The sequence below is a fragment of the Primulina eburnea genome, chromosome 1 (assembly GCF_022965805.1).
Source record: "Primulina eburnea isolate SZY01 chromosome 1, ASM2296580v1, whole genome shotgun sequence".
Taxonomy (NCBI): Eukaryota; Viridiplantae; Streptophyta; class Magnoliopsida; order Lamiales; family Gesneriaceae; genus Primulina; species Primulina eburnea.
This window is the reverse complement of record NC_133101.1, coordinates 36,501,024-36,519,226: the sequence shown is the minus strand read 5'-3', so window position 1 is coordinate 36,519,226 and position 18,203 is coordinate 36,501,024. Positions and strand designations below refer to the sequence as shown.

General features: G+C 38.0%; 1 pseudogene; it reads left to right on the top strand.

Moving 5' to 3' along the window:
* The window catches only part of LOC140806814 (uncharacterized), a 42,141-nt pseudogene extending 25,254 nt beyond the window's left edge, over positions 1-16,887 (top strand).
* The last annotated feature ends 1,316 nt before the right edge of the window (positions 16,888-18,203 follow it).

Sequence of the window (18,203 nt, the reverse complement as noted above, 5' to 3'; positions counted from 1 at the left end):
ATAGGTCAATTGCTTCAGAATTCAATACTCGACTATCCAAGAGGTAACTCTCCGAGTGGAATTCTCCACCCCTCTCTCATCACTGTTTTATGCCAACATGCGGGAGTGACTTGGGCAGCGAACGAAGAATTGTTGAAACCAAAGAATGAAATTTTGGTAATTCAACCATATGGGGCAGTCAGAGGGGAACACGCTGCAGCACGCATAGCCGAAAGAGAATTCAATAGGAGAGCTGCAGAGAGACGAGCCCAAGCTCGGGCTCAAGGACCACCACCGCAACAAAGGCACATGAGAGATAGATTGACTCAGTTGGAAGAGGATATGCGAGTTCAACGCCAAGAGATGGATGCGTTTCGGTTTAGGACCGATACATTCATGGGGTATATGATGGATTTCACATCGATTTTGGCTCAGCAATTTCCATCTGCTTCCACCTCGGGCAATCCATTTCCACCTCCTCCACAGTGGCCACCCATTTACCACCCGCCAGAGTTCCAACAACCCCACGACGACGGAGATGAGGATGATGGCAATGACCACTGACGGTCGTTGCACAGTGTATGTGTATTCTCCTAAGTATCATGCTTATTTACATCGAGGACGATGCACATGTTTAAGTTTGGGGGACATTTGGTTTATTTTATATTATTTGGTGTGTTTATTTATTTAGGTTATTTTGTGTGTTTTTAGTTTTTTTTTTTTTTGTATTTTTAGTCATGAAATTTTTTCTTTTGAATTGGCCAATGATGAAAATATTTTCTATTGAAAAGAAAGGTCATGCATTACATTCATGTTAATCGATCAATTTGAAAAATTTAGAGAACAATCATGAGATTTGGTAAGTTTGAGACTTATAATTTCTATAAAACATTGTGATTATCATTGGATATTGAAATAAATTTTTTGCAAACACATAGATGATTGAGGCAATCTTTGATTTTATTTGGGCCATTTATATTGTTCATAAACATTCATTTGAAGCTCTCTTGAGCCTATATGAGAAAAGAATTGTGTTCTTGAAATTTATTGAAAGCTAATGCACTTTTCTTTTGAATATATATGGATTTGGTTGATGCATTGAGACACCATTTTCACGATGATTAGATTCTACTCTGTGTTGGTGAATTGAGATTTTTTCTAGAACTATCCAAACATCATTCGAGGCGAAATACGGACAACTTATGATTTAGGAATGATTTAGGTTATTTTTGGATCGATTGAGCCTTTCAAGCTACCAAATAAAATTAATTTATCATTTGTCACCTCTTTGAGCTTATATGAATTCGAATGGCACACGTTAGTATGTGTAAAAGACCCCCATTCGATTGTTCTTTCAATTATCCCACATTTACTACCCCGTTGAATATCTTAAAAATTAAATTCCTACCTTCTCAAGGGAGTAAGAATTCAAAGGAAAAGAAATGCACATTCTCCTACAAAAGAAAAGAAAAAAAAATGAATGACACTACATTGATGAAGTTGGAGAAAAATGGGAGAAAAAGAGATGAAAAGAAATGTAAAAAATTGGAGATCAAAGAAAAAAATGGAGTTTGCAAAAGAAATAAAATTCAAGTTACTCCTTTATTTGAAATCCTAATCTTTATTTGTAGCCATGAACCGAGGCCTAACATTACAACCATTTAAAATCCTATTAACCTAGTCATAGTTGTCCAATATACTAGTGGAGAGTGATTGGGAGGATCTAGCTTATGGACAATCGATAAACACTTTCATTGAGTAAGAATCTTGATCAATTTTACACACACCTCATTGCATCAAATATTTATTGGGTATCCCTTTCTTGAATGAATATTGCTTTGAACCCAATTTTTACCGAAAAAGACCTTGATATGTGTGTTTGTAAAAATTTGAAATCAATTGAGAATGATTTGATACATGGTTGAAGAGATTAGAAGTTAAGAGAATTAACCGATCACATGATTTTATCCGGATGAAGAAGTGGTTGGACTGATTTGAATTGTAAATGAATGAAGGGTTTTAAATTTATCTCGAGGCCAAGTTCTTTAAAATATTTCATGACTTGTTTGGTTGTTTGTGTTGTTTTGTTTTGCTCGGGACTAGCAAAATCTTAAGTTTGGGGGAGTTTGATAAGTGCAATTTATTGTACTTTTATTACTTGTTTTTAACTTGGAATTTTGTGATTCTTGAGCAGGTTTTATTTGATTTGTTGTTGTTTTTTTTTATTGTAGTTTGGGAGCTTAGAAATGAGAATTTGGAGTAGTATAGTGATGAATTAGAAGGTGCAAAGGACAAAGCTTGCCGAAACACGACCGCACCCGCGGTCTCCTCAACACCGCCCCCGCAGTCTTCCCCGAAACACAACCGCACCCGCGGTCCATCCTAGCACCGCACCCGCGGTCTCACACTTTGAAGATGGATTTTTCTGCCGAAGCAGCACCGCACCCGCGGTCCTGATTACACCGCACCCGCGGTCCATGCAAAACAAAGTCCGAAAAATCTGTAACTTTGTGGACTTTGAATAAAAGTAGAGGAAAATGGTGTGCTGCGTGGGAAAGCTTGTCTGGACTATAAAATGCTTCTATTATTCACCATCTAGGTCATTGAGGAGCCAAGGGAAGGATTGGAGGCTACAAAGAAAGATTGAAGATCAAGTTCATCAAGTTCTTGAGAATTCTCTTGCACACTTTTGGAAAGGAATTTCATTGCACTGCAAGCTCTTGTTCTAAGTTCTTCTTTCTTTATTTTTACTTTTATTTGATATGTCTTATTTAAGATTTATGTGTTGTTGTGTTATTTTTATTATGTACTAATTTTTATTTCTAGAGGAATGATGGAACAAAACTAGAAACTATGTGTTGGGATTTATGATTTATGCTATATAAGTTCCTTATTGTTCATTTGTATTTTTCCAATCTTAATGCTTTCATTTTATTGGCCATATCTTGAATGATTCTTATGTTTATAATTTATCACTTGGAAAAAGAAATTTATAAACAAGAAAGAGAAAAATACATCGATAGTATTTATATAGTTCGGGAGGACATATATTGCTATTGAAGCTATTAAAAGAATTTAGTGCTTATTGTATTATTTAATTATAGATTGTTGATGGCGACGTTACAATCTGTTGTTAGATAATTAGTATCTACTTAGCACTCGGAAGAGGGAGTAGATAATTTAGAATTCTTGGCTAAGGTATAATAAGGACATTTATAATATAGCTACACAAAATAACACATGGTGAATAGTTGCGTGAAATCGGACCTCTAGATCTTTTATTCCATAGTTATTTGTTATAAAAAGTTTGGTGTTATAATATAATTAATTTAGTTTCAAATATAGTTATTGGTATAAACAAATCTGTCAATTAATTATTCTAAATAAAGGCAAGACTATTTCAATTACAAGCATTAATATAAATTTAGAAATACATTCCTCGTGGGATCGACACTTGTACTCGAAAAAACATTTTATTACAAACTTGCCGTTGTGCACTTGCAAGCAATTAAGAAAACACGCAATACCATACCGTCCAGCTTATAAAAGCAATCCGGAAGAGACTAAGGAGCTTCAGCGGCAGGTAAGTGAGTTGTTAGAAAGAGGTTTTGTGCGTGAGTCTATGTCTCCTTGTGCTTGAAAGGGGATCGGTTACGGTGACCGGAAGCGCAACGGAAGTTTATAAATCGAATTTTTCATCAAGAAATTTCGGCCACCTTGATTTAATGTGTAGCAAATACAATAAACACAAAATGACATTCATAGTGTGTCAAGAAATGTACCTATCAATCACAAGGATTGATGCATGGCTCCAACTAAGGTGTAAACACCTTAGATCTTCAATGGTAGAAACTATCTTCAAGCTTTCTTTGAGCACTCCTTGCTCAACTATTAAGCCCACCACCAACTAGGTAGATCTCCTCTTAATTTGCACTAGAAAACTAAGAGGATTTTTCAATGAGAAGAAGTTTTCTTTCCTCAACACTTGAAGAAGAAAATGAGAGAAAAATTTGGAGAGAATTAAGCTCAATATTTCGGCCATGGTAGATGGAATGAGGGGGAAGGGAGACATGTCTTGGTCTTGCAAAAAGCAAAAAGCAAAAACACTTTTTTGCATGTCATGCCTTGATAACCCAAAAAGTAGTCTCCAACCCTTCACCTCCCATGCATGCATATATTATATGGTTTTTAACAAATTAAAAACCCATGGATTTAATTTAATTATCTTAAACATTTTTGAGATTAATTAAACATTACTTGAATTTACTCAAGTCCACTAGTTAAATAATTTATTTAAATTGAGCTCTACAAGACTCAATATGATTTAATTACTTCTACAGTTGAATTAATTTAATTATTTGGACTCTACTAGGTCCACTAGTGTTTAATTAATTCAACACTTGAATTAATTTAATTTAGTTCATAGTAATGTTTATGAAAATCACAATTTTCAAATACATTATTCACTTGGCCAACTTTTAATTTAGGAACACTTCCATAAATTAAAATTTACATTTCTCACATAGAAGTCATACTTCTATTTTTCTTTACGCTTATAAACTCATTTATAAGCCATTCAACACATTGAACTATTTTACTTCTCAACGGGATCTAGAAAGCTAGTACTTGTGTGGCCCTCAATGGTTCACTGATACAACTAGCCGTGGGTTTCACATCTCCATGTGATTCGGACTAAACATGTCCTTATATGATCATACCCCAATTGCTCCATTCTTACTTATCAACACTTTGATAACAAAAACGTCAGAACTCAAGTCTGATAGTACCCAACCAATCATGTTAAACGCCTAGCAGCATCGCTTACATGATTCCCTAGGTATCAAATGATAGTGCCTGCAAGAACCATTCCATTATGGTTAGCGTACAGTACGGTCCCTTCAACTCATATATCCCGATCGATTCGACAACCATTGGTTTATCGAGAGTTGTCAATGAATCGATACTATGTGTCATGTTGTAGTTGCATCAATGGTGTAATCTATGAAACCCCTTTCATAATTACCACCATATTCTGATCAGAGATTTCATACTACATACACATAGGATATCCATACCCGAAGGTAAGCGGTGAATCCCCGACTACAATGCATCGACTCCTATATGTTTCGAAATAACACCCAACCTTGCCACCTTATGACCCCATGAGAGTCGGTAAACAAGTCAAAGTGAAACGCTAGCACATAGAGTCTCAATGTTGTTCCGGGTCATAAGGACTAATGGTGTACAACCATAAACTAGGACATTTCGACTCGATAAGTGAGAACCACTTGGAAAGTCCTTTATAGAGGGTTGTTCAGTGCACTGTACCAGGAGCACCTATCTGCATGCTCGGACATCACAATGTCCCCTACCAATGAAACATGGTACTCACATCGCAGATACTAGTCTCGAGCTCTAGCGGCCTATATCCTTCTTAGTGGCGGTTGAATCGACTAGGAACCGTTTAGAATATATACAGTATTACAAATATGAGTTTCATGATACTCATCATATGAGCATCTCATATTCTTTCTACTATCTGTATATTCAAGGCCTTTATCTATGCAACTAGCATGGGTATACAGATAAAGAAGTGCCAAAACAATAAATTTAAATATTATTAAAATAAATATTGCTTATACATTGAGTTTCATTGTAAACACTCGGCCAACACTTGGCTCGACGGGCACCTACTCTAACAATCTCCCACTTGCACTAGAGCCAACTGCCCAAATGCTTCAAACCCATTGATTCGCGATGCATCTCGAATATTGGTCTAGGTAAAGGCTTAGCTAGTGGATCAACAACATAATCTGCGGAGCCGACTTTGTCAATCGACACTTCTCCTCTTTCCAAAATCTCTCAGAGGATGTGGTACTTTCTTAATACGTGTTTGGATTTCTGATGAGACCTTGGCTCCTTTGCTTGAGCTATAGCTCCCGTGTTTTCACAAAACACCGGGACATGAGCAACTCCATTAGGAATGACGCCTAACTCTTGGACAAAATTCCTTATCCAAATCGCCTCCTTTGCAGCATCTGATGCAGCAATGTATTCGGCCTCTGTGCTGGAATCCGCAGTATTGTCTTGCTTGGAACTCTTCCAAGAGACAGCAGCACCATTGAGCATGAATACAAATCCAGAGGTTGAATTCGAGTCATCGATATCGCTTTGGAAGCTAGAGTCGGTATAGCCTTCCAATTTCAGTTCTCCACCCCATAGACCAAGAACAATTTAATGGTCCTTCTCAACTACTTGAGGATGTCTTTCACAGCTTTCCAGTGCGGAAGACCAGGGTTCGATTGATATCTACTCACTACACTTAGTGCAAATCCCACGTCAGGACGTGTAGATATCATCACATACATGATACTACCAATTGCCGAAGCATACTGAATGCGTGTCATCGCCGCTATCTCTGCATCAGTCTTGGGAGACATCGACTTGGATAGAGACACGCCATGACACATTGGTAGATGTCCTCTCTTGGACTCATCCATCGAGAACCGCTTCACGATGGTATAAATATATGTGGACTGGGTGAGACCAAGTAATCTTCTTGATCTATCTCTATAGATCTGTATTCCCAATACAAAAGATGCTTCACCCAAGTCCTGTATCGAGAACTTACTTGCTAACCATATTTTAGTAGATTGCAACATTCCTACATCATTCCCAATGATTAGAATGTCATCAACATAAAACACAAGGAATGTCACAACACTCCCACTGACCTTCTTATACACACAGGGTTCCTCAGGATTCTTAGCAAAGTCAAACTCTTTGATTGTACTGTCGAATCTGAGGTTCCAACTCCTAGATGCCTATTTTAGACCATAAACAGATCTCTGGAGTTTGCATACCATATGCTCACTTCCGACAGATGTAAACCCTTCAGTTCCTTAATATCCCCATTAAGAAAGTGTGGGGACCCGGGCTCTAACTCATTTCTTTGGGATTAAATGGATCTTTATTATAAAAAGTGGGTCAAATTTTCGCTTTTCAACATTAATTCTAATGTTATATAAACAAGCATAAAGTCTTTATTTATTTTACAAGCATACAAACATGTCTTGTTCTAATACATCAATTCAACTAGTGTTTAGTACAAAATACCAAATACAAGTACTCCAAGTCTAATAAAAGCCACTAGTCATCTGCTGCGCCCGTAGTCTCCACGCTATATCAATCTCGTCTCTGTCTCGATCCAGATCCTGCCCCACCTGTTGTTACGCACACATACAGACATAACAACAGCCGGAAACTCCGGTGAGAACAAATCCCAGTATAAACATGTATACATGCATATAATCATTCTCAAACATGAAACATGCTAGTATGAATAACATCTATATGAACATGCAATGCGAATCAAACCATGTCTGGACTCGACTCGACTAAAACTCTAGGGATCCCGGTGTGAATAAGACGATCTATCACCTACTCTCCCAATCGGGGTGACGGTACGTCTTATTCCTAGACTTCGGTCTGATCTATATCCACCTCTACAATAGGAGACTGATCTTCCTCTACGTTGTGATACCACCGAACGTCTAGAAGTTTGACTGTTCAGTCAAGACTCCCTATCTTAAATGCAATGCATAACAATCTGTAAACAATGCATAATCATCTTAAAAGATTTGAATACAAATCTATAAACAAATCACAGTCATATTACAAAATACACAATAAATCTAGTATGTGATTTTGGTTGGGAAACTCAAATGGGATCTCATTTGAGTTGTATCTCCCCAAACAAAACATGCATTATACCTTTCTTGTTAAACCGTTATTGATGTCGAGGTCTCGAAGACGAATCTTACCAATGACAGTCTGAAATGGCAATGTAAAGATACATTCTATCAAAACATAACTCAAAGTGAATCTTGTACCATTCACAATTCAATCTCAATACAATACAGTAATGTAATGTTCTGATTCTTCGATACTAATCTCTCAATAATAATTGGTAGATTATCCACAACTCACCACATCAATAACAAAATCATAATCTCCCCAAAATCTGCATTATTTCAACTCCCACAATCTGAAATTCCATAACCATTGCGTATGCTATTCGATATTCAATCCATTTGTGAATATACTATGCTTACTATGTCAAGAACACAATATAACCATCATATTACAATTTCCGTAATCCATAAAATCTGAATCATGTTGGAATTGAAGGAAACTTACATCACCTTGAAGCCCTTAAAGCGAGGAACAAGAATATCAACTCGGAATACAACTCGGGTGACTAAATCTTGAGAAATCTAAATTCAAAGTGCAAGAACTCTCCTTTTCCTTAAGCTCTCTCTCTCTCTCGGTTGTTTCATCTGAGCAAGGAGGAAATGAAGCCACCTCTATATATATATCTTGCATGTTATATAACACATGGCTCATTCTTCAAAGGGCACACACGACCGCGGGTGCGGTGGTTCAAGGAGCGCGGGTGCGCTGTGCCTTCGGCAACTCTATCATTTTCTAAAATATTCGACCGCGGGTGCGGTCCTGTTCTGCACCGCGGGTGCGGTCTTGTCACCGCAGGTGCGGTCTGGGTTGCACCGCGGGTGCGGTATGGCTTCGGCTTTTCTTGCTAAAATCCATAATTGCATGACCGTGGGTGCACTCCTGTTTTGGGCGCGGGTGCGGTCTTGCAATCTTCTAATTTCTCATGTCTTTTCTCCTCTCCTTGCACGTCATGCATTCCCATATCTTCCGGATATCATATTAATGAAAACTAATAATCTCGAACCTTACAGAAAGGCTGTCTTGACATCCATCTGCTATATCTCATAGTCATACCATGCAGCTATGGCTAGCAATATCCTTATGGACTTGAACATTGCAACTGGAGAAAAGGTTTCCTCAAAGTCAACTCCTTGTCTTTGAGTATATCCTTTTGCCACCAATCGTGCCTTGAAGGTCAATACCTTCTCATCCCCAAGTTTCCTCTTGTAAATCCATTTACACCCTATGGGAACAATTCCCTCAGGTGGATCCACGAGATTCCACACTTGGTTCGAATGCATGGAATTCATCTCAGATTCCATTGCTTCAAGCCACTTGGATGAATCGGCATCAGATAACGCTTCCTTGAAGGTCCTTGGATCACATTCAAGGTTAGGCTCATCATGGCCCTCTTCAAGAAGCAGACCATACCTCATAGGTGGTCTCGAGACTCTCTCGGATCTTCTAGGAGCTTGTATCTCCTCTCTTGGCTCTTCAGGTATGGGTTCTATAATTGTGGGTGTCTCTCGAACCTCTTCAAGTTCTATCATCTCGCCTTTTCTATCCAATAGAAATTCCTTTTCCAAAAAGGTTTCATTCCTAGAAAAAAACACCTTTGTTTCTTGGGGATAATAGAAATAATATCCAACAAAATTCTTTGGATATCCCACAAAGAAACATAAAATGGTTCGACTATCCACTTTATCTCCCACTACCAGCTTCACAAAAGCAGGGCACCCCCATATTCTAAGATAAGAATATTTGGGTGGCTTACCCATCCATATCTCATATGGTGTCTGCCTTTAAATGGACATTTAGTGGAATATCTTTCAATTTTAAGTTATAGAGATCGTTTTCAAGTTCACCAGTACCAATCAAACATTCATTCTTGTAAATATTGCAAACACCTTTGCAAAAGAAACAAAAATACCCATCTTTATCAACATAGAAATGGAAACAATGTTTTTCAACAATTCAGGTACAAACAAAACATTTCTTAAAATTAACTTAAAATAATTGTTCAACAGTAAGTAAACATCTCCTATGGCCTTGGCAGCAACTCTTGCTCCATTGCCCACCCTCAAGAAGGTCTCACCTTCCCTAAGCCTCCTACTTCTTCCATCACCTGTAACTCATTACAGAGATGTGAGCCACAACCGGTATCCAATACCCAAAAAGTAGAGTTAATTGAAATGTTTACTTCAATATAGAACATACCAGTTCCAGAACCTTTCTGGGCAAGATATTCTATGCAGTTATGCCTCCAATGTCCAGGATTCTTGCAGTGATGACATTCATCAGCAGTCTTGTCAGCCTTAATTGGTATAGCTGCCACAAAGGGATTCGGAGATTTCCTCATCAAGGGCACGTTCTTCTTGGGACGTTGGAAAGAACGCTTCTTTCCCTTCCCATGTGGATCAATCTTCGTACCAGATGAAGAACCCACATAAAGAACCAACTTCTCTTTCTTGATGGTTGATTCAAACGTAACAAGCATATTCAAAAACTCCTCAAGGGTCGGCTCCATCTTGTTCATGTTGAAGTTCACCACAAAAGGATTAAATGAGCTAGGCAATGATAACAGCAACACGTCGGTGGTCAACTCCGAAGGCAAGATCAGATCCATGCCAACGAGCTTGTCCACGAGCCCAATCAACATCAGTCCATGCTCATGGACCAAGGCCCCATCTCGCATGCGCAAAGTGATCAGCTCCTTGACGGTAGCATGTCTAAGAGGCCGTATTTGCTCACCAATGAGCTCCTTGAGATGCAAATGAATGTCAGCAGCACTCTTTGCATCCTCAAAACGCCTCTGCAGCTCATCATTCATAGAAGTCAGCATATAGCACCTGGCTATCAAGTCATGGTCACACCATTCCTTGTAAGCCTGCAATTCCTCAGGAGTGCAGTCAGTCGGAGCCTCAACAGGGGGCGACTCAGTCAGTGTATATGCTACCCTTTCCTAATTCAAGACGATTTTCAGGTTTCTTAGCCAAGTAAGGTAATTAGGTCCAGTTAATATGTGTTTGTCAAGTATTGCAGATATCGGATTGCGAATCGAAGACATTGTCAATTTGTACTAAAAAGTAAAAACAGATAAATGTTGATGACTATTTTAAAATATTTAGTAAGTTATGAAGTTCGGACTTTTATTTCATAAATATTTTCTCCCACTGTTTTGACATCTTTCACTACCCTCTAGTGAAAACGGGAAACTCCTTTCCTCAATAGAGACGTAAGGTCCAATTAGCGAGTTATGATCCCGAATTATATCAGCCAATCACAATTCCTAAAAGGTAGTTTCCAATTGCATCACAATGCAACCCTCTACGTAAACTTTTGTCTCACGTTTGATTAGGACCCAATAATATGACGTCGTTAATCTTCACGTGTCAAGCCTTATCCATCGATGTTGAACCTTAATGGACGGTCGCCATGAGTTCCCCCAATAATATGAGCCGAAATCATGGGAGTTCCACGTAGTTCACATCACCATGTCAATGGATGTCACAGCTTTCCGGCACCCAGGGCCCCCCCAATAATATGAGCCGAGCCCCGAGTACGGGCAGCGTTCATCATGCACCCATTTTCGATGGAAGACATGGAAATTATAAACAAATTTATAATTCCCCTTTTTGGGCTTGATATTAATTTTGAATCTTATTCAAAATGAGGGTTTTTAATTTTGAAAGGTCTCATCATTAAGTTTATTTAAAAGCTCGCCATGTTTGATCGTATGTTTGCCGGATTCATGCAACTTTGTTATTATCATAATAATAACGCACATACTCATTATTTATAACATATCATGCATATATTATAAACAGTAAACAAACAAGGATGATCAATCGCCCCAATACTAACGGTCCGTGTGAGCTAAACACGGGTCTAGGTCCAATCCTAGGGAAATGCATGGGATGCAAATGCAACTATTACATTAGCTTCCAATATTTACATGTCTTCGATCCTCATAATCATCATGGCCACCATCTTCCAATCTTGATCATCTACTATACTAATATTTACAAATAAATATCCATGGCAAATAGATATACATCTCATGGGAGTGGGAACAAGCCATAAACCAAGCCCACTTTAAATTTGATAATTATTACAATCATTCAACACAAAATATCCTAGCATACACCTAGCAAATTGGGCTTGGGCTTTTGATCATCCTTCATACACAATATCACATATCATACACCATCAATTAATTATCACAATAATTAATTGATCCAATATTATATATCTTGATCCAAACACTAACCGCCACAATTATAAACGAAATTAACAAAGTATACAAACACCTTTGTCTACTTTCAAATTAATTTATTTATAACCGAATTTCTTGTAAATCACCATTTACTATAAATATTTAAAGTCCAACTTAAAATATTTATTTCATGAGAAAATATTTGCAACTTTTGTAATTTTAAACTTAAGGGTCCAAAAACTCATTTTTCACCAAAAACATTTTGGCTCATTTAAAATTCACAAATATGTTAACCATCTAATGGCCCAACAACATCAAGGCCCATGACACTTTGATATTTCAAAACATCTTTTGAAAACCCTAGTCGTCATCGCCGTCGCCGGAGCTCCGTCGCCGGATTCCAGCCAACTTGGCAAAAAAATTTTTTTAATAAATTGTAGGGGCTGTTCGGGCAGCCCAAGGGCTGCCCGTTTTGGGCAGCTGGGCTGCCCAAAACGGGCAGCAACTTGCTGCCCAAAATTCCCCCGAAACCGGCCTTGATTCGATACAAAATTTTGTTCTCATGCGGTTAGAAATCGATCTCAACATAATACCTTGTAATTGCTTCACAAAATCGTAACCATAGCTCGGATACCACTTGAAAGGGGATCGGTTACGGTGACCGGAAGCGCAACGGAAGTTTAAAAATCGAATTTTTCAACAAGAAATTTCGGCCACCTTGATTTAATGTGTAGCAAATACAATAAACACAAAATGACATTCATAGTGTGTTAAGAAATGTACCTATCAATCACAAGGATTGATGTATGGCTCCAACTAAGGTGTAAACACCTTAGCTCTTCAATGGTAGAAACTATCTACAAGCTTCCTTTGAGCACTCCTTGCTCAACTATTAAGCCCACCACCAATTAGGTAGATCCCCTCTTAATTTGCACTAGAAAACTAAGAGGATTTTTCAATGAGAAGAAGTTTTCTTTCCTCAACACTTGAAGAAGAAAATGAGAGAAAAATTTGGAGAGAACTAAGCTCAATATTTCGGCCATGGTAGATGGAATGAGGGGGAAGAGAGACTTGTCTTGGTCTTGCAAAAAGCAAAAAGCAAAAACACCTTTTTGCATGTCATGCCTTGATAACCCAAAAAGTAGTCTCCAACCCTTCACCTCCCATGCATGCATATATTATATGGTTTTCAACAAATTAAAAACCCATGGACTTAATTTAATTATCTCAAACATTTTTGAGATTAATTAAACATTAATTGAATTTACTCAAGTCCACTAGTTAAATAATTTATTTAAATTGAGCTCCAGAAGACTCAATATGATTTATTTAATTCAACACTTGAATTAATTTAATTTAGTCCATAATAATGTTTATGAAAATCACAATTTTCAAATACATTATTCACTTGGCAAACTTTTAATTTAGGAACACTTCCATAAATTACAATTTACATTTCTCTCATCGAAGTCGTACTTCTATTTTTCTTTACGCTTATAAACTCATTTATAAGCCGTTAAACACATTGAACTATTTTACTTCTCAACGGGATCTAGAAAGCTCGTATTTTCGTGGCCCTCAATGGTTCACTGATACAACTAGCCGTGGGTTTCACATCTCCATGTGATTCAGACTAAACATGTCCTTATATGAGCATACCCCAATTGCTCCATTCTTACTTATCAACACTTTGATAACAAGAACGTCAGAACTCAAGTCTGATAGTACCCAACCAATCATGTTAAACGCCTAGCAGCATCGCTTACATGATTCCCTAGGTATCAAATGATAGTGCCTGCAAGAACCATTCAATTATGGTTAGCGTACAGTACGGTCCCTTCAACTCATATATCCCGATCGATTCGACAACCATTGGTTTATCGAGAGTTGTCAATGAATCGATACTATGTGTCATGTTGTAGTTGCATCGATTGTGTAATCTATGAAACCCCTTTCATAATTACCACCATGCTCTGATCAGAGATTTCATACTTCATACACATAGGATATCCATACCCGAAGGTAAGCGGTGAATCCCAGACTACAATACATCGACTCCTATATGTTTCGACATAACACCCAACCTTGCCACCTTAAGACCCCATGAGAGTCGGTAAACAAGTCAAAGTGAAACGCTAGCACATAGAGTCTCAATGTTGTCCCAGGTCATAAGGACTAATGGTGTACAACCATAAACTAGGACGTTTCCACTCGATAAGTGAGAACCACTTGGAAAGTCCTTTATAGAGGGTTGTTCAGTGCACTCTACCAGGAGCACCTATCTGCATGCCCGGACATCACAATGTCCCCTACCAATGAAACATGGTACTCACATCGCAGATACTAGTCTCGAGCTCTAGCGGTCTATATCCTTCTTAGTGGCGGCTGAATCGACTAGGAACCGTTTAGAATATACAGTATTACAAATATGAGTTTCATGATACTCATCATAGAGTTTCATTGTGAACACTCGGCCAACACTTGGCTCGACGGGCACCTACTCTAACAGTGTTGTACCTGTTTTATTAGTTCCTAAGAAAGATGGGTCATGGCGAATGTGTGTAGATTGTAGGGCAATCAATAATATAACCATCAAGTATAGGCATCCCATACCTAGACTATATGATATGTTAGATGAGTTGCATGGTGCATGCATTTTTAGTAAGAATGATTTGAAAAGTGGTTTTCACCAAATTAGAATGAGGGAAGGTGATGAGTGGAAAACATCATTTATAACCAAGTATGGGTTATATGAGTGGATGGTCATGCCTTTTGGCTTAACTAATGCTCCTAGTACCTTTATGAGGTTGATGAATCATATCTTGCGTGCTTACATAGGGAAATTTGTTGTGGTTTATTTTTATGATATTCTTGTGTATAGCAAAGATTTAGAAGAGCGTGTTGAGCATTTAAGACTTGTACTGATAATACTTAAGGATGAACATTTATATGCTAATCTTAAGAAATGTGATTTTTGTACAAGCAAACTTGTCTTTCTTGGTTTTGTGGTAAGTTCACAGGATACAAGTGGATGAGGACAAGGTAAGTGCTATTCGAGATTGGCCAACGCCTGCTAATGTTAGTCAAGTTCGAAGCTTTCATGGTCTTGCAAGCTTCTATAGGAGGTTTGTAAAAGATTATAGCACACTGGCGGCACCGATGACGGTGGTGATTAAGAAGAACGTTCCATTCCATTGGGGCGAGGAGCAAGAGAAGTCTTTTAATATTATTAAACAAAAATTAATTAATGCGCCTTTACTTGTTTTGCCTGATTTTTCTAATACTTTTGAAATTGAATGTGATGCTTCAGGTGTAGGTATTGGAGGTGTTTTGATGCAAGGAGGACGACCAGTGGTGTACTTTAGTGAGAAACTCAATGGAGCATCACTGAACTATCCAACGTATTACAAGGAGTTGTATGCGCTTGTGAGGACTTTGGAGATGTGGCAACACTACTTGAGGCCTAAGGAGTTTGTGATATATACCGATCATGAGTCTCTAAAATACCTTAGGGGACAACAGAAACTGAACAAGCGGCATGCCAAGTGTGTGGCATTCATAGGGACATTTCCCTACATAATCAAATAAAAACAAGGTAAGGATAATGTAGTGGCCGACGCACTATCACGGAGGTACGTCTTAATTTCTACCTTTGGAATCGAAAATCTTTGGATTTGAGCATGTGAAAGAGTTGTATTTGTTGGATGAGGATTTTAAGGAGATATTGGAAACATGTATACAATGTCCATATGATAAATTTTATTTGCATAATGGGTTTTTATTTAGAGAAGATAGATTGTGCATTCCTAAGTCATCAATTCGTGAGTTACTTGTGAGGGAGGCACATGGTGGTGGTTTGATGGGGCACTTTGGTGTGACTAAAACTTTGAGTTGTTTGCATGAGCATTTATATTGGCCACATATGAAACGTGATGTTGAGCGTGTTTGTAAAAAGTGCATTACTTGTAGACAAGCTAAGTCTAGAACACAACCACATGGATTGTATACACCACTTCCTGTTCCTAGTGAACCTTGGATTGATATTTCTATGGATTTTGTTTTAGGCTTGACAAGGACTAAGAAAGGGAGGGATTCAGTATTTGTTGTTGTTGATAGATTCTCTAAAATGACACATTTTATTGCTTGTCATAAAACCGATGATGCATCCAACATTGCAGATTTTTTCTTTAAGGAAGTCGTTAGGTTGCATGGTATGCCTAGGACTATTGTATCTGACCGTGATGTTAAATTTTTGAGTTACTTTTGGAAAACTTTGTGGGCTAAGCTTGGCACTAAACTGTTGTTTTCTACTACATGTCATCCTCAAACGGATGGACAAACTGAAGTTGTTAATAGAACTCTAGGAACACTTTTGCATGCTATACTCAAAAAGAACTTGAAAAATTGGGAAGAATGTTTGTCATTTATTGAGTTTTCTTATAACCGTAGCGTGCATTCTACTACAAATTATTAACCATTTTAGATTGTTTATGGTTTTAATCTTTTAACTCCTTTGGATTTGATGTCTTTGCCTGTGAGTGACAGGTTGAACATGGATGGAAAGAAGAAAGCTGAATTCGTTAGAAGTTTGCATGAGAAGGTCAAGAATAACATCGAGAAGAAGAATTTACAATATACGAAGCAGGCCAACAAGGGAGGAAAAAGATTTTTTTTGAAAAGGGAGATTGGGTACGGTTGCACTTAAGGAAGGAAAGATTTCCAGAAAAACGACGTTCGAATCTCTTACCTAGGGGTGATGGACCATTTCAAGTACTTTAAAAGATCAACGACAATGCCTACAAACTAGACCTACTAGGTGAGTACAATGTCAGTTCTACTTTAATGTTAGTGATCTTTCTTTATTTGATGTAGGAGATGATCAAGATTTGAGGACAAATCTTTTTCAAGAAAGGGAGGATGATGCAAACGTGGTTGATCAAGCATCAAAGAAGGCATAGGATTTGCTGGAGTTGCCCGAAGGACCTATAACGAGGGGACGTAGCAAGAAATTTAAGTAAGCACTTCAAGGACTCATGATGAGCTACCAAGGAGGATCTACAAATTGGGTGACTAAATTAGAGGAGCTTGGTGAACATGGACAAAATGATGGAAGTGTTTGGAATGTAATTCAAGTGCAAAATGACCATGAGGACAGCAGCATGCGCGCAGCCGCGCGTGCCTTGAGGCAGAACAGCGCGTGCAAGGTGCTACCCAGGAAGACAGTACATAGCGCGCCACCACGCATGAAATGGCGCTACCGCGCGTCCGAGCTGAAACATGGCAGTATGGTGCGCGCCATGGCGCAAGATCATGCGCTGCCGCGCGCACTTTCCTTGTCAAATTTGCTATTTATCTTTATTAAGCCTCTTCACACAACTTTTCTTGTATTTTATTGTTTATATAATGCATTGTAAGGGGGATGAACGGAACATTATTGAATGATATGAAATTTGCTTGAGTTTATTCTCAACATTCAAGACATTTCATTGCTTTGTTTTTACCAAAATAAAACTTATCAAAGATTGCATCTTTGTGGCGTTTGTCGATTGTTTTTCGCTCGGATGTCATAACAAGATCTTTGAAGGTTAGTTTGAAATTCAATTGTTTTATCGTTGATATTTGTTGCTAAGTTTTAATCGCTTAGAGGTGAATATCACAAATCGTTACTTGTTTCAAAAGATCGGGACAACATAATCGATCCTTGTTTGTTATTGAGTTGAGGGTGTGATTTCGACAATCGTGTTTGCTTCTCATTCGTACGAGGTTTCGTATCAATCTTGTTTTTTTCTTGTTTGTTGTTGTTATTGCTTGGACATTGTTTAGTGGAATATCTTTCAATTTTAAGTTATATAGATCGTTTTCAAGTTCTCCAGTACAATTTAAACATTCATTCTTGTAAATGTTGCAAACACATTTGCTAAATAAACAAGAATATCCATTTTTATCAAGCATAGAAATGGAAACAATTTTTTTTTCACCAAATCAGGTACAAGCAAACATCTCTCAAAATCAACTTAAAATCATTATTCAACAACAGGTAAACATTTCCCACGGTCTTGGTAGCAACTCTTGCTCCATTGCCCAACCTCAAGAAGGTCTCACCTTCCCTAAGTCTTCTACTTCTTCCCATCACCTGTAACTCATTACAGAGATATGAGTCACAACCGGTATCCAATACCCAAGAAATAGAGTTAATTGAAATGTTTACTTCAATATAGAACATACCGTTTCCAGAACTCTTCTGGCAAAGATATTCCCTGCAATTACGCCTCCA